This window comes from Macaca mulatta, chromosome 17, assembly GCF_049350105.2.
Source record: "Macaca mulatta isolate MMU2019108-1 chromosome 17, T2T-MMU8v2.0, whole genome shotgun sequence".
NCBI lineage: Eukaryota > Metazoa > Chordata > Mammalia > Primates > Cercopithecidae > Macaca > Macaca mulatta.
Window position 1 is genome coordinate 75,845,356 of NC_133422.1, and position 27,043 is coordinate 75,872,398.

The following is a 27,043-nucleotide window of genomic DNA, read 5'->3' on the forward strand; positions in this document are numbered from 1 at the left end:
AGGGGAGCAGGTGCCCCTAAGCATGACTCAGAATCTACAGTTACCAGAGTTCCTGCCTGGAACAACTCAACAAAGTTCAGGCCCCCGGCCTAGTTTACAGCTGCCCACATGATTAACTAAGCCTGCACGCATTATGGCAAACTGGATCAGCAGAATACAAAAAAAAAAAAAAAAAAAAAAAAATCAGAGTCAACACAAATTTCTTCCTTCTCCCTTTATCTGTCATACAGGTATTTGAAGAAGGGTCTGCAATATATCTGACAGAACACATTTAAACTTCCAAAAAGAATGTATTAAAAGAGAGAATACAGAAATATCATTAGGCACATTAAATGACTCCATGGTTGGAAAAAAAAAGGATTATTTTAGAATTTTGAAAAGAATATGGTAATTTGTAAAAGGCATCCTGTCTCCTTACAGTATGTTGTACATAGTGCCTACAATATTTGAAAACAAATGTCATCAATATGAAGAAAACAAATTGAGTTTGGAGAATATGCTTTCAAGTGACAAACAAAAATAGCATATTAAAATAAAATACTATCAAGGGGGCAATGATTGTAAGATTAAACAGTAGAGAAATCGAGATCAAGATATTTTCTTTTTCTTTTTTTTTTTTTTTTCTTTTTTTTGCGATGGATTTTTGTTCTCGTTGCCCAGGCTGGAGTGGAATGCCCCAGTCTCAGCTCACCGCAAATTCCACCTCCCCGGTTCAAGCGATTCTCCTGCCTCAGCCTCCCGAGTAGCTAGGATTACAGGTGTGGGCCACCACCCCAGCTAATTTTGTACTTTTAGTAGAGACGGGGTTTCTCCATGTCTCGAACTCCCGACCTCAGGTGATCCGCCCGCCTCAGTCTCCCAAAGTGCTGGGATTACAGGCATGAGCCACCGTGCCCAGCCATATTTTATTAAATTTAGAAAAAATATGATTTTGCAAAAAGATCAGTTACAAGAGGAGCAAGCTGGAGAATGGAAGTAGGTCTGATATACATGAATTAGGAAATACAGAAAAAATTGAAGATAAAAAGGAGAAGAATAATCAATTAAATAATAGAAGAAGCTTTCTTCTACATAAAAGAGGATATGCATCTTCATAACAAAATGATTAATTGTTGATCAGGCAAAGGGACTGGAAAAATATTTGTTCATATATTAGTGTATGTGTGTGCATGTGAAATTTTATGTTGTCTGATAGCAAAATTCAAAATATTACCAAATTGCTCTCCAAAACAGATTGCTCTGATTTATACTCAAAATTCAGTTCTCACAGTCCTAAAATACGATGAATGTTTTTTCCAAATTAAAAAACTTCGAAATTAAATTACACAAATTAATAAAAAGGTAGACATTAAGAGTTTCCTTAAAAGGTGGTAAGGCTTGAGATGAATATGGTGAAAAATATCAACTGTGTGTATTTCCCGGTAAAAGCAATTCTGTAATTAAGTACTTGACAGGGCTGGTGTGATGACACTTTAGTAAGAGTGATATCAAAGTGACTGTGGCCAAATATTCTATTTCATCTGAAGATGGGCGCTGGCTTGTGATTTATTGGTCATAGATCAAAGGCAGAAATATTTCTCCCTGCTACAACATATATTTGACTTCCAAAACTCTGAATTCTAGCCGTTAATTCTAGTATGTTCTCTGACTCAATAAATACAGTCTAATAAAGTAGGCAAATGGCCAAAAGCCTGCTTTAGAAGTGTAGGAATATGTCCTTACCCAATTTTGCAACATTTTAGCTAAATATAGATCTGAAATTGTATCTAAGGCCACAGTTCCATCTAGAAAATAACTGAGTTTTTGAAAACGGTTATGACTATTGCAGCCATGCCATATGGCCATCTTTTAGTTGTATTAACTAAGATTACTTGGGAATTTCTAAGTTCCTTATTTTTTTTAATAAATTAGTTTATTCAGTAAAGAATTTGTGACAAAATGAATTTCATTAAAGTTTGCCTAACATACATAAGGTTAGGTAATTATGATAATTATAACCACAAGATTGTAACCTTTAAACTATCAAAACCACAATTCTTCTTTAATGATTAAATAAATAACATAAAAATTATTTTACATTAAAAAAGTGATTATAAATTTTTCTTTCATTCAACATTTCTTATTCTTGACCTTTGATTAAGTATCTTTAAAAGCACCGTGGTCTTCTTGGGTTATAGCAGCTTAAGCCTTTTAAAATTGTATATATATTTTTACTCTAGTGCAGAGAATGCAGCCAATTGATATTTAAAGATCATGGCACGGGCTGGGTGCAATGAGTGGTTCACACCTATAATTCCAGCAGTTTGGGAGGTGGAGGCAGGCAGATTTTTTAAGCCCAGAGGCTTGAGATCAGTTTGGGCAACATGGTGAAATTATTGTCTCTACAAAAAATTTTAAAAAAAAATAAAAACTTGCTGGGACTGGTAGCACATGCCTCTAGTCCCAGTTACCTAGAAAGTGGAAATGAGAGAATCACTTGAGCCCAGGAGATCTAGGAAGTTGTAGTGAGTTTTGATCGTGCCACTGCACTTCAGCCTGTGTGGCAAAATACGACCTTGTTTATAAAAAATAAATAAATAAATATAAAAAAACCATGGCATGGCATGTTCTATAAAATTCATAGTATTTCTGTTGCTGTAATTATGCAAAAGTTTATTTAAAAGACTCATGGGCCAATTATTGCAAAAGGAAATACCATATTAAAACTTATAGAATATAAAGGATGGGATAATCAATTTTTGTGAATAATTTCAAAACACATTACACATAAACTTATCTGACATGTTGTAATATAGAGGCAGTGAGAGCCACATTTACCCGAATATAGAAAGGAAGACTCAAATCCATGCATTAACACTAACTCAGTTTGGAGTTCGAGCACTGAGGAAGCATGTCCTAAAGGTAATAAAAGCAAAAAACCAAAACAAAACCAAAATAAAACCAAAAGCTTATGACTGCTTCCTACTATAGATTTCTCATTAATGCAGAGATTATGTCTGTTCTTCAGAGAAGCACTGTCCTACAATACTCTATAAAATAAACAAAGTCTAATAAAATAGTCTAATTGTCCAGTGCTCCTAAGTTAATGAAAGGACAGTAGTATTAGTTTAGCATACACACTTACCCCATTTATATGCATCTTACATTTTACCAGACATCATAATTCATAGCTTATTTAATTAAATCTTTACAATAAACTTGAGGTAAGGAGAGAAACTATTATAAATATTTTACATTGGATAAAACAATTATGAATATTTAAAATGTTATCAAATGTTTCAGTGTGAGAAATAGTATGTTATATGCATAAACTGTAAACATTAGTTGCAAGCAATTCAACCTGGTGTTATTGTCTTTGTTCTCTATATTTGGAAACCAGGAAATTGAAGTCAATATGGTGTCACACATTGCATTTGATGGAGCTAGAAATGAAATCTACATCTGTGTATTTCCAATGCCCTTGACCGTTGTGCATTAAGCTTTTTTACATATTAAGTGTCATAGAATTAATATCTGCTTTTGGCAGAGGATGCTCCAAAATAAAACCAAGACACTTAAATTTGAAGAGATAATAATTTAGAGGAAGCCATGCTTTATCAATGTTAAGAGTTAGGTGGGCAAAATGTTGTTATACTCTCAGATTCGTGAGTATGTATACAAGATTGGCTGTCCCTACATATGTAAAGTATAAGCAGTGGAGCTCTGGCACCCTCTCCTGACCCTATAGAAAGTGAGTGCTTCTGCTGTCTCTTATCCCTTTCTCTCTAACTTGTTTTCACCTAGCTTTTGTCTAGTTCCTGCCTGATCAGGTAGCCACTGGTAAAAATAGAGACTTACTGTGAGCTTTCAAATTTTTAAATTTACCTCTTCTTTGGATATTTTGAATATGTAAATTTCTTAAAACTCTATCCCAGTGGAATAAATCTTTAATAGTGAGATATCAGTCAGCATGATATGTGCAGTGGGTATTTAGATGTTTGGGGCGCACTGCCCTTCAAATTATACCTATCAATCTTGAATTCCTTAAAAGGTGACATTATAAAAACATAATAATGATTAATTTAAATCCCAATAACTTTGAGAAAAAGGCTTATGGATGAAAAATATTTGTACAAAGTCATTTTAGTCATTATTTGCCAAAGTGCAAGTTGTCATCCTTATGAAAAAAGATTGGGTAATTTCTCCTTATGTTATAGTGAAGTTGCAGACACTGAGAATAACACAATAAACGCACTATCTCATTAATGTCATCTATCAGTATAGGCAGAATTGGACATTATTTTCTTTGAATTCTGCTTTAAAAAAGGAAACTAGTTGAGATATTTTATTTTTAATACACATTTTTTCATAGCTGTATGGAGTGAATTTTACTTCAAATGTAACAGTTTATAAACATGAATATCCAAAAATATTCATATGAAATACTTATACATAATACCTATTATATTTATTATATTTAATGCACATGTGCAGGTATGTTTAATCTAAATCCCATGTGAAAACCCTTTAAGGTATACACAGTTGACCATATAGGTGTGAAGTGCTATAGTTTCTAAGTGGTTCTTTCATATTATTCAGAAGAATATATAAGCAATCACACTTTGCAATTTGTTTTACGTGCCAGTAAACGTATGTTGTAGATTCAGTGGTAGCTGTAATTATTTATTAGAATACTAATAAATGTAGAATAGTTTAAATGTTTATCCAAATGACTATGCAGACTGTTTTGAAGAGGTTACAGATACCGCAGACAGTTAATTAAATGCTCAGGAGAGGCACACGTAAGAGACTTCCCCAGCTGTTTCATGACCTCAATGTAAACTACTCTAGGTCCTCCTATTTAGATGTAAGGCCGGATGTCCTTGATCATCTGCAAGCGTAGTGAAAGGAGTTGTTTCACGTATCGCCATATAGGGTACAGGCCGGTGACACCATCTGTGAAAAGGAATATCTAGCTCGGTTTTCACAGAACAATCTGAAAGGAGGTAATTCATAGAGTTTTAACACTAGAATTGCTATATTATTTGGCTTTGTATCAGAGCAGGACTGAAGGCCAGCGCTAACTTTTGCCATACAAAATGTCATTTACTGTACCCCAGAGTATTATTTTCATCATCAACATATATTACTAGGTTTATTTTTCCAGAAAACATATAGTTTGATTAATTCCCAATCTTATAATTAAGGAGATTTAAAATCCTAATACAACTAAACAAAAGAACGTAGAGCAAAAGAAACTCATTTATTATTGGTGGAAAACTAAAATTGTACAGCCACTTTGGTAGACAATTTGCACTTTCTTACAAAACTAAACCTCATCTTATGGTAAGATCTAGTAATCATACTCTTGGTATGAGTATTTACTTAAAACATATGTCCTCACAAAAACCTGCACATTAATGGTTATAGCATTTTTTTCTTAATTGCCACAATTTGGAAGCAACCAAGATGTAATCTTGTAGGTGAATGGATAAATGGACTGGTAATCCTTGCAATGGAATATTATTCAGTTATAAAAAAATGAAGTATCGAGTAACAAAAAGACATGGAGGATACTCATATAAATATTGTCAAGTATTAAATAAAAGTAGCTAATCTGAAAAGGCTACATACTAGACTGATTCTAACTATATGTCTTTCTGGAAAAGATAATAAAAACAGTAAGAGCTGTGGTTTCCAGTGGTTGGTGGGAAGGGAGGGAGGGATAAATAGGTGGTTATGATACTCTAATGGTAGTTACTTCTCATTATGGTTTTGTCAAAGCCCATAGCTTGTACAATGCAAAGAGTGAACCCTAATGGAAACTATGGAATTTCGTTAATAGTAATGTATCATATTTTCTCATCGATTGTAGGAAATGTACCATAGTATTTCAAAATATTGATAATAAGGGAAGCTGTGTGGAAGGAGTGTTAGGTGAGGGAAGCACAGAGGAGCTTACTGTAGTTTCCACTAATTTTTGTCTACAAACCTGAAACAGCTCTAAACAATAAAGTCTATCAATGTTTTAAAAAGTATATTATGTCCAGAAGTAGATCCTCATATATACAGTGATGAACGACTGATTTTGTTACTATATAATGCCAAATGAATTGGAAAACTGTATAGAAAATAATTTTCTCTTGATCTTTAATTGCAAGGATAAACATAATCAATCCATATTAATTGTAGATCTAAATGTACACAGGTAACCAATAAAGTTGTGAGAAGAATACACAGGAGGATATTTGTATGTCCTTAGAGAAAGGCACAAATCTTTATCTAGGACACTGAGAGCACTCAAATAAAAACCTGGAAATTAGTAAATTAGACTTCATTGCATTTAAGAAATCGTGTATCCCAAAATATGAGAAAACATATTCACAATAAAGATATTTAACAAAGTATTATTATCTATAGCATATAAAAATTACTATAAATATTAGTAAATATATAAATAAAGATTTATTATAAATCAATTTCAAAAAGATTATTCTAGCAGAAATAGACAAAAGAACAAGCATTTCACAGGAGACAATATATTACCTATTGTTGTTAAAATATTTTTAATTAAATACAAAATACTGGCAAAAACATTTAGCAATCAGAAAAGTCACAGAATATTGGTGAAAAGAGAATATCGGACAAACACCTTAAAAAAGTCTTTGCCAGTATCTGTTAAAGATGAACATCTGAATACCCTCTGATACAGAAATTCCATTTTTAGGTTTAAACCCAGCAGAGGCACATAAATGTGTTCATTTAATGGCCTTTAGTTAGCTGCTGTTACCAGCTCTATTCATCACAGTCCCAAATTGAAAACTCATAAATTATCAGCATAATGGATATATAATATTTCATACATTTATGGAATGAAATGCTATGTAACGTTCATTACTAATGGATCACTCTCCTATTTTAGTAGGAGAGTGCTGATATCACTCTCCTAATAGTTTTGAGGATCACAAAATATTTTATACTCTTTTTATGTAGAAAGTGTGTATATATATATACACATATACACTATATATATATATATTCACACATATATACACAGTCTCATATATTGAACTCCTCTATTATTAGGGAATAGACTTTTTAACTAAATTAAAAATAATATTGTTATTGACTGTATCTTAGGCTGTACTAAAATAATTCTATAAATTATAAAAATGAAAATCATATAAAAATATTGGAGCAAAATGCAATAAAATCAGAAATTAAACACAACTGGAAAAAAAGCTCCCATCAACATGGCAAAAAGAAAACATGCCTTTATATATGTTTCTGCCTAAGAGAGACACAAGTATACATAATTACAAAACATTGAAAATAGCAATAAAGATAGTCCAACATACTAGAATCTGTGTATTCAATCTAGAAAAATCCACAGAAGAAAATCCATAAACTTCACTTCCCAAATAAAGAAGAAAAACAAGAGAATTAAATTTCAGTCTAGAAAATCTATGACAAGTACAGCACAGTATATTAAAATGTATTGAAGAAATAAAGAAATACAAAGGCATAAAAATGGAGTAATAATAAAAAGTAATATATATATATAAATTGCTATCAAAAATAAATTTAAAAAGTTGGAAATTGACAAGGCAATACTTTGTGCTATTCTTTTAAAGTTGCTTCTCACCCCTTTCTTAATCCATATCAATCACTAGTACGTTCTCCATATCTCTGATTTTGTTATTTTGAAAATGTTATACAAATGAAGCCACACAACTTTTTAAGATTAACTTTTGTTCACCCAGCATAATGTTCTTGAGATCCATCCAAGTTGTTGCATGTATTAATCGTGTGCTACTACGTATCTTTGGGTATTATTATTTTTTTTTTTATTTTGGGACAGAGTCTTGCTGTGTCGCCAGGCTGGAGTGCAGTGTCACAATCTCAGCTCACTGCAACCTCTGCCTCCGCCTCCTGAGTAGCTGGGATTAAAGGTATGTGCCACCACGCCCAGCTAATTTTGTATTTTTAGTAGAGATGGAGTTTCACCATTTGGTCAGATTGGTCTTGAACTCCTAACTGCAGGTGATCTGCCCACCTGGGCCTCCCAAAGTGCTGGGATTACAGGCATGAGCCACTGCGCCTGGCCTCATGAGCAGAATTTTGTGTGGAAATAAGTTTTCATTTCTCTGAGATCAGTTTGTATTTGTTCTGTTTCTTTTTCCAGCTTTTTAAAAAATTTCAGTTGGAATAACTTTTAACTAATTGTCTTCAAATTCAATGATTCTTTTCTCTGCTGTGTTCAATTTGCTGATAACCCACTGAGGACAGTTTCATTTCTTACACGTATGTATGCATGTGTGTTTATTTGTGTGTGTATACGTGCATGTGTTTTCATTAATCTCATTTTTAGAGTTTCCATTTCTGTATATTATAATATTCTATATCTGGTCATGCATATTTGATACCTTTTCCACTAGATTCTTTACAATGCAAAAGTTATTTATAAGTATTTTTTTTCCTAGTAATTCCAACATTTGGGCCCTTTATGTATCTTCTTCTTTTGATATCTATTTAATGTGGATGATTTATATTCATAGTGTATATGTGTATTTCTTTATTGGATTACAGACATGTTATGTATATAAACAATAAAAATTGAGATAAATAATCTTTGTGTCCAGTAATAGACATGCCTTTTCTTTTTTAGATAGCTAAGGGTTATGTCAAAAAGACTCAGGTGTCATATTGAAGAGGCTGCCACTGTCAAACATTTTACAATTTGAGCTCCAAAAGTGATGATATATAAGACTAACTTAGATTCATCAAATATGTTTAAAGTTATAATTTCTTAATAATAATAGTTAGCCAATTTTAGGAAAATAATAGGGAAGCAAATCATTATCCTTAAAATAAGATACAAAAGGAAAAGATTTATCCTGTCCTTCCAAAGGAGTTATATTACTATGAAACCAAATAGTAGTTGCTATGGTCTGAATACTTGTCTCCCCAAAATCTCTGTTTTGAAATCCTCACTCCCAAGTTGGATGGTTTCAGAAGGTGGGGCCTTTGGGCAATGATTAAGTAATAGGCTGGGCCCCTTGTGAATAAGATTCATGCCCTTATAAGAGGTCTGAGAGACATTCCTCATCCCTTCCACCATGTAAGGACACAGAAACAAGGCACTGTCTATAAGCCAGGAACTGGGCTCTGATTAGACACTGAGTCTGCCTTGGCCGTGGACATTCCAGCTTCCAGAACTATGAGAAATAAATTTCTAGTTTGTGATTATTTGTTATAGTGGCCCAAGTGGACTCAGGCAGTAGTTGAACCGTATTTTTACCTTTAATTTGACTATTGCCATTTGCTACTCACTAGGCAGCAATTGATTTAGTCACGGAAGGTCAACCACTGTTTATACCACAAGACATGCCTCTTGATAAGACAAGACAATACCTATAGTCTTGCCAAAGGAATTGAAAACGAATCTGATGAAAACTCTCTGTGGCCAACTGGCGATTTGCAAAAGGTGTAAATGACAGAGGAACATCCTGAAATGAGTATGCAATCAGCAAAATCCAGACTGCAAAAAAATCTAAAGGTCAAACACCACATGGTTTTCAACAGATAAGTTACAAGGAAACAAAAAGGACAGAAGGGAATCTGTAGATTAAAAAAGACTGAAACATAAAATTAAAATAAAGTTGGCGAGACTAAATTGTAATTTGTGAAGCACACCTGGAGGATAAAATGTGGATAAGATGAAAGGAAAGGACTAATATACGAGTCAGGATGCGGCTGATCTTGAGGGAAAGGGTGGTTTTGAGACTGAATCTGAGCCCATGAGGAGTCTCTATGTTTGTGACTTTGTTATATTTCTTGGATTTTGTAGTTTTTACCTTATTAAAATTTATAATAATTTACTAAGCCATGTGACGCTGTTTATAGTTTTCTTGCATCTGTATTCTATTTTACATTTAAAGAGTCTTTTTAGAAAGACAGAAAAGATCATTTTAGATATTAAGCCTTAATAATTCAGAAGGGCACAATGAAACTGTACTGAGATACTAATAGAAAAGCAAACATATTTTACTTTCTTTTTTTTTTGAGACCAAGTCTCACTCTGTCACCCCGGCTGGAGTTCAGCGGCATGATCTCGGCTCACTGCAACCTCCCCGTCCCGGGTTCAAGCAATTCTACCTCAACCTCCTGAGTAGCTGGGATTACAGGCAGGTGCCACCACACCTGGTTAATTTTTGTATATTTATAGAGACGAGGTTTCACCATGCTGGCCAGGGTGGTCTCGAACTACTGACCTCAGTTGATCCTCCCCCATCAGCCTCCCAAAGTGCTGCAATTACTGGCGTGAGCCATCGCTCCTGGCCCACATTTTTCTTTATGTGAAAAGAATCAAAGAACAATAATATACTCTTTCTTGTTAATAGTTTCCAAAAAAGTCATTTATCTGATGACGGGATAGATCTCATTATCTAACTATTTTGAAAAGTACATATTTTATTTTATTCATGAGTTGTGGTCATTTTAAGAGTTTGGATTTCACCTGAACTGAATTGTGGTTTATTTTAACATTAAATGAAATAATAGATCAATTCAACAAACTACACATTTCACACTTGCTTTGAGATAAATTGACCTTCGCCGAATTAGCTTCTCTTCACAAGGTAACGTACATAAAAATGCCAATTTGCATAAAGACCTTTTAAAAGACAGCAGGAGTTCAGTACAAGCTACTGAGAGTTTTCTTGTTGCCTAACAGAAATTCGCTCCATAATAATGAAAAGTGACTTTTTCATGCACCTTCCTTTATTTTTGTGCCTGAAATCACAGATTGTACACAAAGGGAATGTGCTAAGCTGAACATAGGCAAGAAGCAGCAATGGCAACAACAACAAAAGTTAGTGATGCATTACAATCTATATATCGTTACGTAGTGCCTCCCCATATATATACAGAGGGGGACTACATAACAATATATAGATTGTATATATATATATAGAGAGAGAGAGAGAGAGATTTCTATTTCTTGATTATATATTATATAATATGCTATATTATATATTACATAATATGTAACATTCTCTCTATTTCTTGATGACATATTACATACATATATAATCAGCAAACTGCTATTCCCAGAAAAATTATTTAAGCAATACCTCTTTCACTTCCTTAAGAAAAAGCAATACTGGATTAGAAATATTTTTAAAAATTTAAACATTCTATGAAAGTGACCTGTGAATGCACAGTCAGTGCTTTTGCTCTTGTTATATATGCAAGGAGGTGTGGAGAGTGGCTTTAATATATTTACGACATTGAACATAAAGGTCAATCATCTAAAAAGAAAAAGGCATCAGCAGTTAGAAACTGCATTCCAACACTACATTTGTGGCCAAAGAATTTTATAAATGAGACACAAAGAGAGCAAATAATTTTCAGATGCAATTTATTTGAAGATTAGGTATCATCTGTATAACGAAAAGAAGCAAAGATCAATATAGTCACATTTTACTCGTTTTGCTGCTAAACACGTGTCGATTTATTTTTGTAAATATTGTCTTTTTGTTGTTATTACCTCTATGATCTACAATAACAAGGTTAGTAAAAAATCTTACTGTTGATGGTGACTTTACACTATATATGTATATATATGCTTGTGTGTGTGTGTGTGTGTGTATATATATATATTTTTTTTTTTTTTAATTTTTTTTGAGACGGAGTCTTACTCTGTTGCCAGGCTGGAGTGCAATGGCACGATCTCGGCTCACTGCAACCTCCACCTGCTGGGTTCAAGCAATTCTCCCGTGTCAGCCTCCTGAGTAGCTGGGACTACAGGCGCCTGCCACCATGCCAGGCTAATTTTTCGTATTTTTAGTAGAGAGTGAGTTTCACTATGCTGACCAGGCTGGTCTCGAACTCCTGACCTCATGATCTGCCTGCCTCGGCCTCCCAAAGTGCTGGGATTACAGGCGTAAACCACCGGGTCCGGCCCTTTACACTATTTACTTGGCATAATTTTGCATTCTAAGTATGAAGAATTCATTCTAGTTGAATTTTTCTCCCACTGGGTGTTAGGATTCTTAGTTTTCCCCTAGATGGCAGAGTAGTATTCTAAATGTAAAAGATGTCCTTTGTGATAAACATTTTAAACATTTATGTTGTATTTGCCAGTCTGGTTGAAAAATAGTTTTCCCCTTTTCTACAGTTAAAACAGTATACATTCATGTGGTATATTTTGAAATTGGCATATATAATGAGATAAGGAGCAAGTAAGTACAATATTTTTAAAATTAAGTGATCACATACAGAAAAGTGTAGTAATGTTTGATATATTTACATTCACCAAATAACCTATAAACAGTCCAACAAGCTTTAACATACCATATCTTACCCTAAGAGTATTGCTTGGCATTCTGTTTTGCAGCTTTTATTACTTGTCACAGGGTCCCTGATGAAAGAACTCTAAGAAAAACCCCTTGTGGTAGTTTAGCGCAACTTTCAACAAGAGAAGTTCCCATCAAACTTTCAGGACAAATATGTCTAAGAGCAGTTCTCAGTCTAAAATGGAGTTTCAGCAACACTATTGTGAGCTCTTCCAAATGTCCAGTATTCCCTTTCTCCACATGTTCTTAAGCAATAGATTGAAGAAGCTTACAAAGTCTCTATTTCCTCTGCAAACACACAGGGTGGTTGCGATTCTCAATTAAGACACTTAGAAACTGAGGAAGCCTCTCACTTTTTCCCCGTTTCTAGCCTCATTGCCATAAGAATATTTGTATGGCATTTGCAGCTTCCAAGCAGCATTTTTGGTATTTCGCTGATGGCATCATATGTAAATTTGATTTTTATGTGGAACATCTATATCTTCCCTGGTTTCCTATATAGACCCCAAAATATAGAAGCACAAAGTATGACAGATAAACAAAAGATTTAGTAAATAAAACAGTGGTATTAAACTTAATAAGAAGAAATAATGTCAAAGCTGTCCTAGTATGATAAATGTGTGAGATATATAAAGAATAACATCACCAAAACTTATAACAAGGGAATTATTTTAAATATTTTTCCTCCTTAGTCAAATATATCATTTCAGTTTTTCAGTACCTGGGACATGCAAATAAAACAAGGGCAATAATTATTAATTGGGAGGGAGATAAGCAAGTATTTCTCACTAGAATCAAGTTAATTATTGGAAAGCAGGCGTTCCAGAGACAACTACTTAAAATGCAATGCTTTTGGCCTGGAATGTTGTACTCCCATATGTCAGAGGGAAGATATTATTCAACTCTTCTTAACTTAATTCAATGAAAATATAATTTTATGTAAATGTGAACTATTCTTCATCTTTTGTGGAAGTATAAAGGTAGCATTGCAATTCTACTTTATTCTTATCTTCATTCCAATGTTATTGATTAAGAAAGACTGGGACTTACTAAATGGAAAATGAAGCCATATTTTGCAAAAATACTATACAATGTGCTAATATATCTAGTCAAATTATAAAAATAAAATTATATGGTAAAGACATCATTTCAACAAATAAGATAAGAAGGCTTTTACTTTAAATATTCAGATAGCTAAGATTTAGCATTTGATTCTGATTACATTAAGAGAAATTCTTGTATTAGTCTGTTCTAATGCTACTAATAACGACATACTGGAGACTGGGTAATTCTAAAGGGAAGAGGTTTAATGAACTCACAGTTCCACATGGCTGGGGAGGATATATTTATTTTGTCTCCCTTATGTATTTAATTTTCAATTATTTATCCAAATCACATGCAATATTGTACAACCTATATTTTAGGCCTCACAATCATGGCAGATGACAAAGGAGGAGCAAAGGTACATCTTACATGGCAGCAGATAAGAGAACATGGGCAGGGGAACTGCCCTTTATAAAACCATCAGATCCCAGGAGAATTATTCACTCTCATGGGAACAGAATGGGAAACACCTGCCCCCATGATTCAATTACTTCCTGCTGGGTCCCTCCCACAACACATGAGGATTATGCGAGCAACAATTAAAGATGAGATTTGGGTAGAGATGCAGCCAAACCATATCAATTCTCTGTTCTCATCTTCATTTCACATATGCGTTGGGAATAGGCCCCCAAAATCTGGCCATAAATGGGCCCAAAAACTGGTCATAAACAAAATCTCTGCAGCACTGTGACATGTTCATGGTGGCCATAACGCCCACACTGGAAGGCTGTGGATTTACCGGAATGAGGGCAAGGGACACCTGGCCCACCCAGGGCAGAAAACCGCTTAACGTTGTTCTTAAACCACAAACAATAGCATGAGTGATCTGTGCATTAAGGACATGCTCCTACTGCAGATAACTAGCCAGAGCCCATCTTTATTTCAGTCCATTCCTTTATTTCACATAAGGAATACTTTTAGTTAATATATTATCTATAGAAATGATGTGTATCACTGACTTGCTGTCAATAAATATGTAAGTAAATCTCTGTTTGAGGCTCTCAGCTCTGAAGGCTGTGAGAGCCCTGATTTCCCACTCCACACCTTTATATTTCTGTGTGTGTCTTTAATTCCTCTAGCACTGCTGAGTTAGGGTCTTCCCAGCCAAGCTTGTCTCTGCACATATGTAAGCATGAAAGTGATATATTTATTTTGTTTCCATTATGTATTTAATTTTCAATTGTTTATCCAAATCACATGCAATATTTTATAACCTATATTTTAGGCTATGATTTTTAAAATGTATAAGTATGTATTAACTATATAAGAACTTTTATATATGCTGTTACTTTAATGCCCAAGAATCTTGAAATAAATATATATTTATTTTAGTTTACAAAATATGAAAATTTTAACTCAGAAAAATTAAATAACCTGATCAAGACAATAAATAAATAACTGGAATTTGCCTCCTGTAGCTTCAGCCTGATGTTTTAGTTTGTTTTCTATTGTTCATTATATTTAATTAATCTAGTATTCTGATATTCAGTATATCTCCTTCAGGCTCCAATATTTGTATTCATCAAACTTGCTGGATCTGATTAAATTAGTAGAGTTTCCAAATTAAGAATGCCAAGTAATTTTATTATGTTTGCTCTGTTTCTTAGGACTGCTTTCTCTCTAATCACTTGTCTTATTAGTTGGTCATTGACTGTGAAAAAAGAAAGCCTTCCAGTTTTATGAGATAGAACTTAAATGGTCCTTTGGAGATTGTGAACTTCACATCCTTAGAGAAAATGTCATGAAAATTGAAGTCCTCATGGTTTGTGAGTAGCATGACCTTTGCATTAGCTTTTCTAACTGTTTAAATTGTTCCTAATCTGTGTTCTAACTCTACTTATGATGACATTTATGGCTGCCCTCTGAAATCTTCACATTTCACTTAACTTTATCATATTAGTAATGCAGGTAAACTCTTATGCCTTATATACATTTACTTGCTAGATACATTCTCCAGATAGGCCTAAAAGAAAAGCCAGTACTCTTCCTGACCTGTGATTTTTGTAATGTCTACATTGCCAATGATTCTCATTCAGCTTTCAATCAATAAATTGTCTCAAAAGTTATTTTAATTATGATTCATTTAAACAAAGAAAGTTTTTACTCTTTTTAAATTGCTTAAGCATCAGCTAAATTGATTTTTATTTTTTTAAATTCAGTTTTCATACTGGTGAAGCAAAGGAACTAAATTATTTCATTCTTAAAAACTTTTCCAGCTTTAAAATTCAATGTACTCTAAGATTCAATTATTTTTACTTACTTATAATTAAGCTACACAAGCATTCAGTAAAATTCCCTTTGAGGATCTATTTATCTATCTCTCTCTATATATATCTTTATCTATCTATCTATCTATATCTATGTATCTATCTGTCTATGTATCATCTATCATCTTTCTTTGGTGAAAGTTTAAATGCTATTTAATTCATATACTAACACACACATTGATATTCACAGTTACATTTAATTTTATTACTTTCTTAGTGTACCAATAACTTCAATATTCTTACTGTATTTATAAAGTGTGATTCATCTACACTTAGAGGCAATATAATTCTTTATTTCTAGTCTTTGTTAAAAATTGATTTTAGGACCTCAAAATATAGACTAATTGTTACCCTTGAAAATACTTTTTTTTTTACTTTAATCCTTACAAGAAGATAAAACTTTCAGAAGCATGCATGGTTATTCTTTGCTCTCTTTTTATACAGAGAGCTGCAATTGATTTTCATTTTGTCTCTTATGTGAAAAGCAACATTTTGAGTTGAGTTGCTTTTACCTTGAGAATACCATCTCATGTTTTCAGATCCCTAGGCAATGGTCATGGCGTATTTCCAAAACGTGAATCTCTAAGTTGTCAGAAAACATTTCCTGTGGCCTGGTTGCCATCCCATCTGGATGCCAAAATCTCTTCCACTGTGAATTGTGGTCTTTGATCCAGAAATTGAAAGAATAGAGTGAAGAACAATGTGGCTTCTCATCACCTGCAAATAGCATATCCATTACTCAAACATGGGTTATGAATTTGTATTTTATTATTGCTGTTATACATAAGAGATAAAAAGAAAGAGATATGTGAGAAGAGAAAAAATGAAATGAAGCACAAATATTCATTACCTAGGTGGTCACTTTTATGATGATGACAGAATTGGTAACTTAAATTTGAATCATTTGGAGCCTGTTTATATAGTGACTTTGTATGATGAAATATTACAGAATCATTTAAAAGTCATGTTTATTAATACTCATATTGACATAGAAAATTTTATATGTTGTTAAATAGAATACTAATATAAAATGCTAAGACATGCATGCAACATTGTCATAATCCACAGAGACAGACACATGCACACAAACACACACTGCGTGTATGAAAACCGTGAATATTTTTAAAATTTGACTAATGTGAAAAAAAGACGCAAGTATTGTTGCAATAGTGCGAGGTCAACACAAAACAGGAGTTACAGCAAGAAAGCATATACTCCTCTAAAAACATCTTTAGAAAACTATAACCAAACTCTGAGAAATGTCCAGCGTTAAAATACCCTATTTTTATGATTCTGAGAAATAAATATGGAAAAACTACATACAGAATATTACTGCCACTAACTGATCCGAGCTGAAAATATGTGATCCGAGCTGAAAATACACCACTTTATCTTTTCTTTCAACCAGTGCCACATATTGTTTCTGGCAGAAAATAGTAAGTGCTGCTCTTTATTGGAAGCCTTTCACTGAAAATGCACCTCATGCCTAATTCAATTCAACTAGTCAATTTTTATTGAATAGACTCTGTGTTTAGCATTGTGGTTAGGCACATTCACAGAAGAGAAAACAGCCCTGAAGTATGTTTCGGTGCTAAAATATATAATAGAGAGATTTAGTTCTGCGGGACACAGAGAAGGTTAGGACTATAGTCACCTGTAATGGTTGGAAAATAGTTTTGAGGCCCATGGCAGTGTTTGTCATATTTACCATTGCATGTCAAGTGCCTGGGACAATGCTTAGAACCTAAGGGTGCTACTCCAAAGCACCTGCTCTTAAAAATAGCACAGTAATGTCCCTAAACACATCAAGGTTAATAAGCCATAATAAAAATAATGAATACATATTATAAAGCATTCATTTCTGAGGACTTCTCATAAAATTTAAAGCATTCTAGATCTTCATAAAATCGAATCCCCCCATGAAATAGTCAATCAACCTAAATAATTTTGAATCTGAAATCTATTTAACTTATTGAGAGAAATGAGAAAAATCTAGAGCATGCTTACCGCAAACCCCTTGCCTAGGATGTATTCAGGAAGTACCTAAGAAATACTTCTTAAATGAATGTTTACTCAATACTTCTTAAATGAATACTTCTTAAGTGAAATACTTCTTTTTTTTTTTTTTTTTTTTTTTTTTTTTTTGTGAGACGTAGTCTCACTCTGTCACCCACGCTGGAGTGCAGTGGCGCGATCTTGGCTCACTGCAACCTCTGCCTCCTGGGTTCAAGCGAGTCTCCTGCCTCAGAATCCTGAATAGCTGGGACTACAGGTGCCCGCCACAATGCCTGGCTAGTATTTGTATTTTTAGTAGAGACAGCATTTCACCATATTGGCCAGGCTGGTCTCAAACTCCTGACTTCATGATCCGCCCACCTTGGCCACCCAAAGTGCTGTGATTACAGGCGGAGCCACCGTTCCCAGTCTGAAATATTTCTTAAAGGAATACTTCTTAAATGAAATACTTCTTAAATGAATGTTTACTTCCTAAGCACTCCAGCCTTGGCGTTATCATTGGACACTTGAATCAAAAGCTGAAGTTTTTATGTTTACAAGTTTTCATTGGGTTGTATAAAAAGTTTACTTAAAAACTCAAATCTTGGGCCCGCCAGCCCATCCTGCACACTGCAGATTTTTGACTCACTAGCCTCCGTAATTTCATGAGACAAGTCCTTATAATAAATCTTCATACACACACATACAGACACATACATACATACACATTCTATTGGTTCTGTTTCTCTAGATAAATGTGATCAGTATATCTTCCTTTTTCAGATTTCAAATTTCCATAACATATTTTAGTGAGCATTGTCAGAGTTTTCACAATGAGGTTAGATTAAAGATGAACAAGCCTGTATCTGTCCTGTCCAAGATACTAGGACTGATTTGTGGTGAAAGAAAATTATTATAAGCTCTACAGTTTTTAACGTAGAAATTATAAATTCTGGACTTTTTGATTTGATCCAGACTAAGATAATTGTAGTGAAGATAGAGACCTCATCTTCTAGTTAGAGGTTGTTAGTGAATGAATATTAGTAAGATAAAAGAAGCTCTGCAAAGATGCAGCAAGAAAAGTAATTTGTTTTTGCATCTATAAAATGAACCTGATATTGCATAATTCATAGGAATATTGAGAGCATTTAGATAAGCAATAGAGATACACATAAAAAAAACTTCACATGAACATTCAAATGGAGGATATGATTTTTATTTTAAATTCAGATTATTTAAGACTATTCATTTTCTATTATCTGACTTTATTTATTCTAGGATACAGACATATAGTAGTGAACAAAACAAAATCTTCACACTAATATACGTATATTTAAAACAATCTTTTTAAAAAATTACTGTTTCAGATACATTTCTAATAATTGAATTTAAACACAATGATTCACAATAAACAGTGCAGTTACTAAAATGCATTAAAGGAATGGTATTAACAATTGACTTTAAATATCTATAAATAATTAAATATTCTATTTTAGTGTAGATATATTCTGTATTCCAGTAATAGGAAAACAACATCTAGCCTCCATCTTTAAAATATGGATTGAATAAAATAGTATTTTCGGAACGCCCAGTTAAATTGGGGTTCCAATACCAGATTAGCTAGCAACCCTGCCCTAATGAAAATATGGAAGTGGAACATTTGTGTTTAGTGGACTTCCTTGGGATACATTTTTAACCTGGTGGATGGGTTAATGCCTATTTGTTGGACCTGTGATCACGAGGTTCCCTCACACGGGAAACTTGTTTATACTGGGAGGTATACTGGGACTTGTCTTATGAAATTATGGAGGTTAGTCAGTATACTGGTCCGGGACTCTTACCCAGACTCATGTGCTGTTTATGCCTGCCTGACCATTACTCTGTCTCTGGCAGCCTGCCTTTGTGTTCTCCTCAGCATCCTTGGGAAGCCCATAGTTCTTCAGATAGAAGGCACACATTCAATACACCACCACAATAGAAAACAAGCTCAAAGACTTTGTGCTTACACATCCTGAGTAAAGAGAGTACGATCAGTAAGGAGGGCATTCGTTCATCTGTCTGGGTCAGGAAGAGCCTTCAGGAGCATACGGAGAGAGAGAGAGAAATAGCAGCATTGAATATATATGGGAATAGGGAGGGTGTGGGTCACTTTGTGCAAATGTCTGAATGATTCCTTTAAAGGAGCTGGCAGGAAAGCAGGAGCCCAGTGGACTAGACAGAAGAGATGCCTCTAAGTTCTTATCTCTGCCTAGCAGGCTTGGGCCATTTGAGCGTGGTGTAGAACTGGAAACTTTGTCGATGGTGACCAAGCCCTGCCTCTCATAGGAGAAAGTTAAACTTGTACTCAAAATGGATGCTGAGGCAGGAACATTGTAAGAATTAACAACAATTGGTTACACGTCTTTATTAACTTCTATTTTCCTTCAAAAGTTAGGCCTGGGTATCTGTAGAATTAAACTTCAAGATTATGTTTATAGGGGTGTTAGTTTTGACCCATAGTTTCACTAATGGTGTGCTGGTAAATGTTCAACAACTGTTCTCCGAAGCCGATTTGAAGCTGTTTGCAGCTTTCTGTGGTATAAATATACAAACTATGACCAATTTCAAGCAACAAATGTATCATTGCTGAATGTGGCGTTGGGAAGAGAAGCATAAAATTTGCTTCTGTGAGGCTGTATGAACTGGCTTCAGGATACCACCCGCTTTTTCTATCTAGAGGCCATCTGAAATATAAACAGATATATAAGTACACAAATTTATATTAAAGTAAGCTGGATTTATTATTCATATTAGGTTGCTGCAAGAATAATCGCGTTTTTTGCGATTATTTTTAATAGTATGTATTTTGTTCAATGTAAATTCCTCTCGGGAATTAATTGCCTGCTTCTTGTTTTAGTAAATTCTCAAACCCTCTATGTTCCACATGTAAAAAATTTCTTTGTTGCAAACTATAGGTTTCAACACAGATACAAGAATCTAAGGGGCATAAGTAAAAAACAATGAGTGAGAGATGGTACCAAAGACAATACATTTATCTTTGTAGAAGAGATTCTAAAAAGCAGAGCCTGAAACAACAGATGAGAAAAGATCTGAGAGTATCTTTAGAAAAAAGTGTTTAAAAACCTGTCATTTTCTTTAATGTTTTAATATAAAACCTTGCTGTGAATAAAAGCATAAATACATTCCTCCAGATTAGTAAATTTTCCTAAGAGGTATCATCAATCACATTGTGCTCTTTTCAAGAAATAATTAGATTATCTTATGTAAAGTGAGTAGAAAAGTCATTTTTTTTCTGCCTGCAGTCAGTATATGCCAATTCTCACATATTATACATGATTATATTGAACTCAAGAGGTTTTAAGACAACAGAGAATAATTAAGATTTGGAATTTGGAAAGAGAAGGAAAAAATCTCAAGTTGCCAGTTGTATTGGAAGTTCACTTTATAACTCCAACTTGATTTAATTTTGAATATCCTTGTGCCTTGGAATTGAATTCAGAGGCAAGAAAGTTAGCAATTTACATAATGGAATCTCTCTGGATAAAATCCTTGAGGACATGCTATATTCTAATTGTCACTTCTCTGTTGAAATTTCTTTTTACTATGCCTCAGATGACAGTTATAAATGCAAGAACAATTAAATTGTTTTAAGGAAGAGGCACAGAGGCTGACATTTGATTTAGAATCACTGAGAATTAAGAAAACTCACCTGGTGATAATATGTCCCCTAGTAAATTGACCAGCAGTAGATCCCCAATATAATCTGGTGATTAAATTTTATTGACACCTCGAGGGATACATTTGTAGGCATCTAGACATTATCATTGTTAGCTCACAGGTGTTTACAACTATTATTTTTAATAAAAATAATATAAAGAAACATGGCATTACTCATAAAACTCCTGTGATTCTCTATTCCCATTTCTTTCCATTTTGCATTGTCATAGAATGTCTGAGAATTTTATGCTTTAAAAGGACTGAACTAGAATTATGCTATTATTAATTTTAACAATCAAGTTTAAAGTGAATATTTTGTGAAACCCAAAGCTGTTTCAAGAGTGGGTAGGAAGAAATTTTAATGTCTGAAGCCATACATAAATTAGGCCATACCCAACTCAGACTCTTGCACTCTATATAGATAGCCTTGACCTTTGAACTTCTATCTCTACAATAAGAGCTTTTCTATTTACTTTGAATTAGGTTTGGCTCAACAAAGCATTATTGGGCACAATTTTTTGTGCTAAGATGCATGGCACATAAACCAACCTATTTGACAGAGAATAACAGCACTACAGTAATACATTTTCTTACACTTAATAATATAAAACTTCTGCAGGGTAAACAGGTAATTCAGAAGGCAGGTTGATTAAATTTGTGTGTTTGTGTGTGTGCACAAGTGTATCTGTGCACACATGTTAAGATTCAATTGAAAGGGTAATGCCAGACAAGCCTTTGGATGGAGAAATAATTGTACTGACACACTTATTTGGTGAAGAGGTGTGGAGGATAGTATATACATTACTACATTAAGTACCTCATGGAATCTTTTCCCTTCTTTATAATATGGCTTATTCTTCTTCTGCAAAAAGTTTATTTAAATTTATTTATTAGGGTTTTGGAGAGGCAAAATAATTCCATCTGCACATTTTTATGAAAAGCCTCACTACCTTGGTATTTCTTTACCCTTGAAGATTGTCTTAGGACCAAATCCAAAAACATATGCATAAATAAAATCCGGTGACCCTCTGTGCCCAAAATAAAATAAGCAACAGTATTTTTTTCAGATATATCTTTGTAGTCATTTTTTCAAGAAACAGGAATTTAAGGGAGCAAGATATGTATACAAATGATGGTCACACTTATTGGGTAGACATTTTATAGAAAGAGGAAACTACATTTTTCTCCATAAAATTAAACTTCAATTAAGTAGTCATACTAGAATGCTTTCATTTAGTGACAAATAGTCTTATAAAAATAATAATGAGTACATTTGTCAAGAGCTTACCATGTGCCAGGTGTTGTTCCATTGTTACTCACATAAATTCACTTATTGAAGCTTGATGGCAACCATTTATATAGGTCTTATTATTATTCCCCATTTTTAAAGAGGAAATCAAAACATAGAAAAACATAGAAAGGTGAACTGATTTGCCCCAGGCCCTACAGGTGATACATAGCAGAGTCCAGATCTCAGACTCACAGATTAACCACTCTGCTATCGAATGTTTCAGGACCATATACCCAAATGTCCTTGCGTCTTCTGCTGCAATCCCAAGAGTGGAAAATCGACTCTAGGAACATGATTAATAGCATCTTTTTAATTACATTTAAAAAGTTAAAATGTTGGCTGACCTTTAAATTATAATAGATACAACATTTTTAGGCAAATACAATTAAAGTACATGCAACACAAAAATGTCTGTATTTTTTTTTTTAACACTTGTATAATCAGCCTTTGCCTGCCATATGGAAAGTGTGTGATTCTTTTTTGCTGAATAAATGAGATGGATGTCATGTTAATCTCACATTGATTCATTTATTTACTGGTTATTTTTTAACATGCTTGTTGTTCATTGAGTCTCAGCACAGGTTAGGTATTATACTATGCACTGAGAATGTGGAGACTAATATATGAACCAAGCCTCAAGGAGCTCAAAATCAAGTGCAAGTAGACACAGATGTCACCTAAATGTGATAAATACTAAAGTTATTGAATACGTGTTTACTGACGCTTCTCAGAGAAATATGAGTCTCCTGTGTGAACATGTTGGGATGTGAGCCTAGTTTTTCAATGTTAGAAGTGTTTCAAATAAGTGAATAAAATCATATAGGAGAAGAGGTATATTCCTAGTCAATGATGACGTTACGTTAAGACCAAGACTACATGATAGTGAATGAACTTTACAAAGAACTCTGAATAGTTGAGCAATCAACAGAGTCCTAAAGACTGTACCAGAAGCCATGGAAGAGTTAAAGCAATTTCTATAGTAAATAATTTAAGTGCAACATTTTGGATTGGTATTGACCATCTAGAAATTTGTGCAGTATTGCATTTCCTTTGGTTTGAAATTAAAGTATTATTTCCCAAACCAGTAAATATTAAATTATTGAAATAATTAAAGTAAAATTGAGCAACCTGACATGCTCAGGAGAAATTTGAATCAAGGAAGTAACTCCATGATATTTCAAAATATGGCATAAAGTAAAGATGATACCTTTGTGTATAAGGGAAAATAGACTAAAATTTTCAATTTGTTCTCTGACAAGAAAATAATAATAAAACACTGGATAACAAATGAGGCCATTTTTCTTCAAGAAATAGTGTTTTTTCCCCCTCAGATTATCTTGTGTAAAACTGACTCCTAATATGTATTAATGATGCCTCATAAATAAAATATACCAGGAGAGAAATGAAAGCAGAGCTTCTTGTAGAAGCTCATCTCATCTTCTATCCTAGCTAGTGAGCTTTTTCCCCTCCGCATTCATCTCCTGTGATTCTAAACAGAATAATAAAATGCTGTTCTCTAATTAGGGAAGGTTTTTTAAATATGTTTTGAATTACTGTGAATGTGAGGTGTTATATTTACTGTACCTGTAGTATACAAGGCTAAAATTCCCTCTAGCATTCTTGTTTATGTCTCCCCTGTTGTCTTTGGGTTTTTAGCAATTCCTTTTTTTTTTTTTTTTCAGACGGAGTTTGCTCTTGTTGCCCAGGCTGGAGTGCAGTGGCGTGATCTCCACTCACCACAACCCCTCCGCCTCCCGGGTTCAAGATATTTTCCTGCCTCAGCCTCCCGTATAGCTGGGATTACAGGTGCGTGCTGCCACATCCGGCTAATTTTGTATTTTTAGTAGAGATGGGGTTTCTCCATGTTGGTCAGGCTGGTCTCGAACTCCTGACCTCAGGTGATCTGCCCGCTTTGGCCTCCCAAAGTGCTGGAATTACAGACGTGAACCGCTGCGCCCAGCCGAGACTCTTTCTTAAATAAGGTATGAGAGGCTTGCAGTTCTTTGAACTGTAATATAGTTGTTCATTACCTTCTCTTATCCGTCTTTTGATGTCAGCACTTGTCTGCAGTTATAGCCCTTACTTCTGATATTACTAATTTGTAAGCTTTTTATTTTATTTCTCATGAACGGTGCTAGATATTTCCAATTTTATTGAACTTTTCAAAAATCCAGATTTTTGTTTCACTGATTTTATTTATTACTTTTCTGTTTTTTATTTCATTTATGTCTGTTCTTTCTTTTATTGTTTCCTTCCTTCTGCTTGCTCATGGCTTATTTTGCTCTTCTTTTTCTAGGTTCGTGAGATAGGAGTTTAGATTATTTATTGGAGATATTTTCTATTTTCTAATGTAAGCATTTAATACTATTAATTTTCCTCTCAGCACTGCTTAAATTGTGTTTCATCAGTTTGGATATATTGTATTTTTAGTTTATTTTACTTAATTTGATGCATATAATTTTTTAAAAGCATATTGTTTATTTTCAAGTGTTTAGAGATTTTTCTTTCTTTTTTTTTTTTCAATTGCTGGTTTGATTTTATGGTGGTTAGAACATGCTCTGTAGGACTATAATTTTTAAATTTGTTGAAGTGTGTTTTATGGCCAAGAATATGACCTGTTTTAGTATATGTTTCATTAGTGCTTTAAAAGATTATATATTTTGTTATTATAACATGTAGTGTTCTGAGTGTTCTGTAAATGTCAATTAGATACTGTTGACGGATGGTGTTATTGATTTCCTCTACATTCTTGCTAATTTTTATCTGGTTCTTCTATCTTGAATCCTCCATTACCACTGCCTTGTGATTTAGGAAAAAAAATTACCTAATTTCTGAAACTCACTTTTTTTCACATGTAAATGGGTCATAGAATATTAACTTTTTAGGATGCTTAAGAAAAGCAGATAAATATAATATATGTGGCATATACAGAGACTTGAAATAATTATAGACTGTATTATTTTCATCTCTAGGATTTGATAAATAAAGCAATAACTATCTTGAAATGGATTTACTCTCTGATATATTCTCCCAATCTTATTTCTGTAGATAGGCCATCACACTCAATTTCTCCCAAAAGTTAGTTAAAATACTACTAGTAATTACATATTACTGTTTGGAACAATCTTTTTGGAAGTTCTTTACATTGGCTTTGTAATGATTTTTTGGATGTCACACAAAAAACTCAGACTGCAAAAGCAAAACTAAATTAATAGGACTACATAAAACTAAAAAGCTTCTCCACAGCAAAGGAAATCGTCCACAAAATGAAAAGCATCCTATGGATTTAGAAAAAATATTTGTAAATCATATATACAATAAGAGGCTAATACCACAAATTTATAAAGAACTCTTAAAACTCAATAGCAGGAAAACAAATAACCTAGTTAAAAAATGGGCTAAGGATATGAACTGACATTTCTGCAAAGAAGACATAAAAATGGCCAGCAGGTTTATGGAAGGCATTTAACCTCATGCATCATAAGGCACATGGAAATTAAAACCAATATAAGCTATTACCTCACACCATTAGGATGGCTATTATCAAAAAGACAAGAAAAGACAAATGTTGGCAAGGTTGTGGAGAAAAGGGAACCCTCATATGCTGTTGGTGGGAAGGTAGACTGGTACAGCCCTTATGAAAAAGACCATGGAGATTCCTAAAGAGGTTTAAAATAGAATTGCCATATGACGCAGCAATCCTTCTTATGCTTATATATGCAAGGGAAATGAAATCACTATGGTAAAGATATCTGTACTTTCATGTTCATTGCAGCATTAATCATGATAGCCAAGATATGGAAACAACTTAAATGATCACAGATGGACCAACGGATAAAGAAAATGTGCTATATATAATCAATAAATATTATTCAGCCTTAAAAATGAAGGAGATACTGCCATTTGCCACACTGTGGATAATCTGGAGGGCATTATAGGTGAAATAAGTCAGAAACTCAAAGGTAATGCATTATCTCACATATATGTGGAATCTGGGAAACAAAGAATTTCAAATATACAGAGATAGACAATAAAACAGTGGTTATCAGTAGTGGAGGTTGGGAGGAAGGGCATGAAAATGAGGAGATGGAGGTCAAAATAGTAGATATGTAGCATAGATAAGTCTAGAGATCTAATGTGCAACATTGTAACTATGGTTAATACAACTGTATTATGTTAGAGATTATTGTTAAGTAACTAGATTTTGCTGCTCTTGTCACAAAAAAAGTAACTATAAGATGACAGCTGTGTTAATTTCTTCACAATAATAACCATTTTACTATCTCTATGTATCCCATAACATTATGCTATAAAGCCCAAATATACACAAT

The 27,043-nt window shown here is 33.6% G+C and overlaps 1 long non-coding RNA gene across 1 annotated transcript in view; it reads left to right on the top strand.

The window, feature by feature from the left end:
* Nucleotides 1-26,668, top strand: part of LOC106994315 (uncharacterized) — a 53,597-nt gene extending 26,929 nt beyond the window's left edge. Inside the window, exons 3-5 of the long non-coding RNA XR_013407690.1 lie at nt 15,050-15,208; nt 24,395-24,694; nt 26,488-26,668. This is a non-coding gene — a long non-coding RNA (uncharacterized LOC106994315). The remainder of the gene's footprint in view (nt 1-15,049; nt 15,209-24,394; nt 24,695-26,487) is intronic.
* The last annotated feature ends 375 nt before the right edge of the window (nt 26,669-27,043 follow it).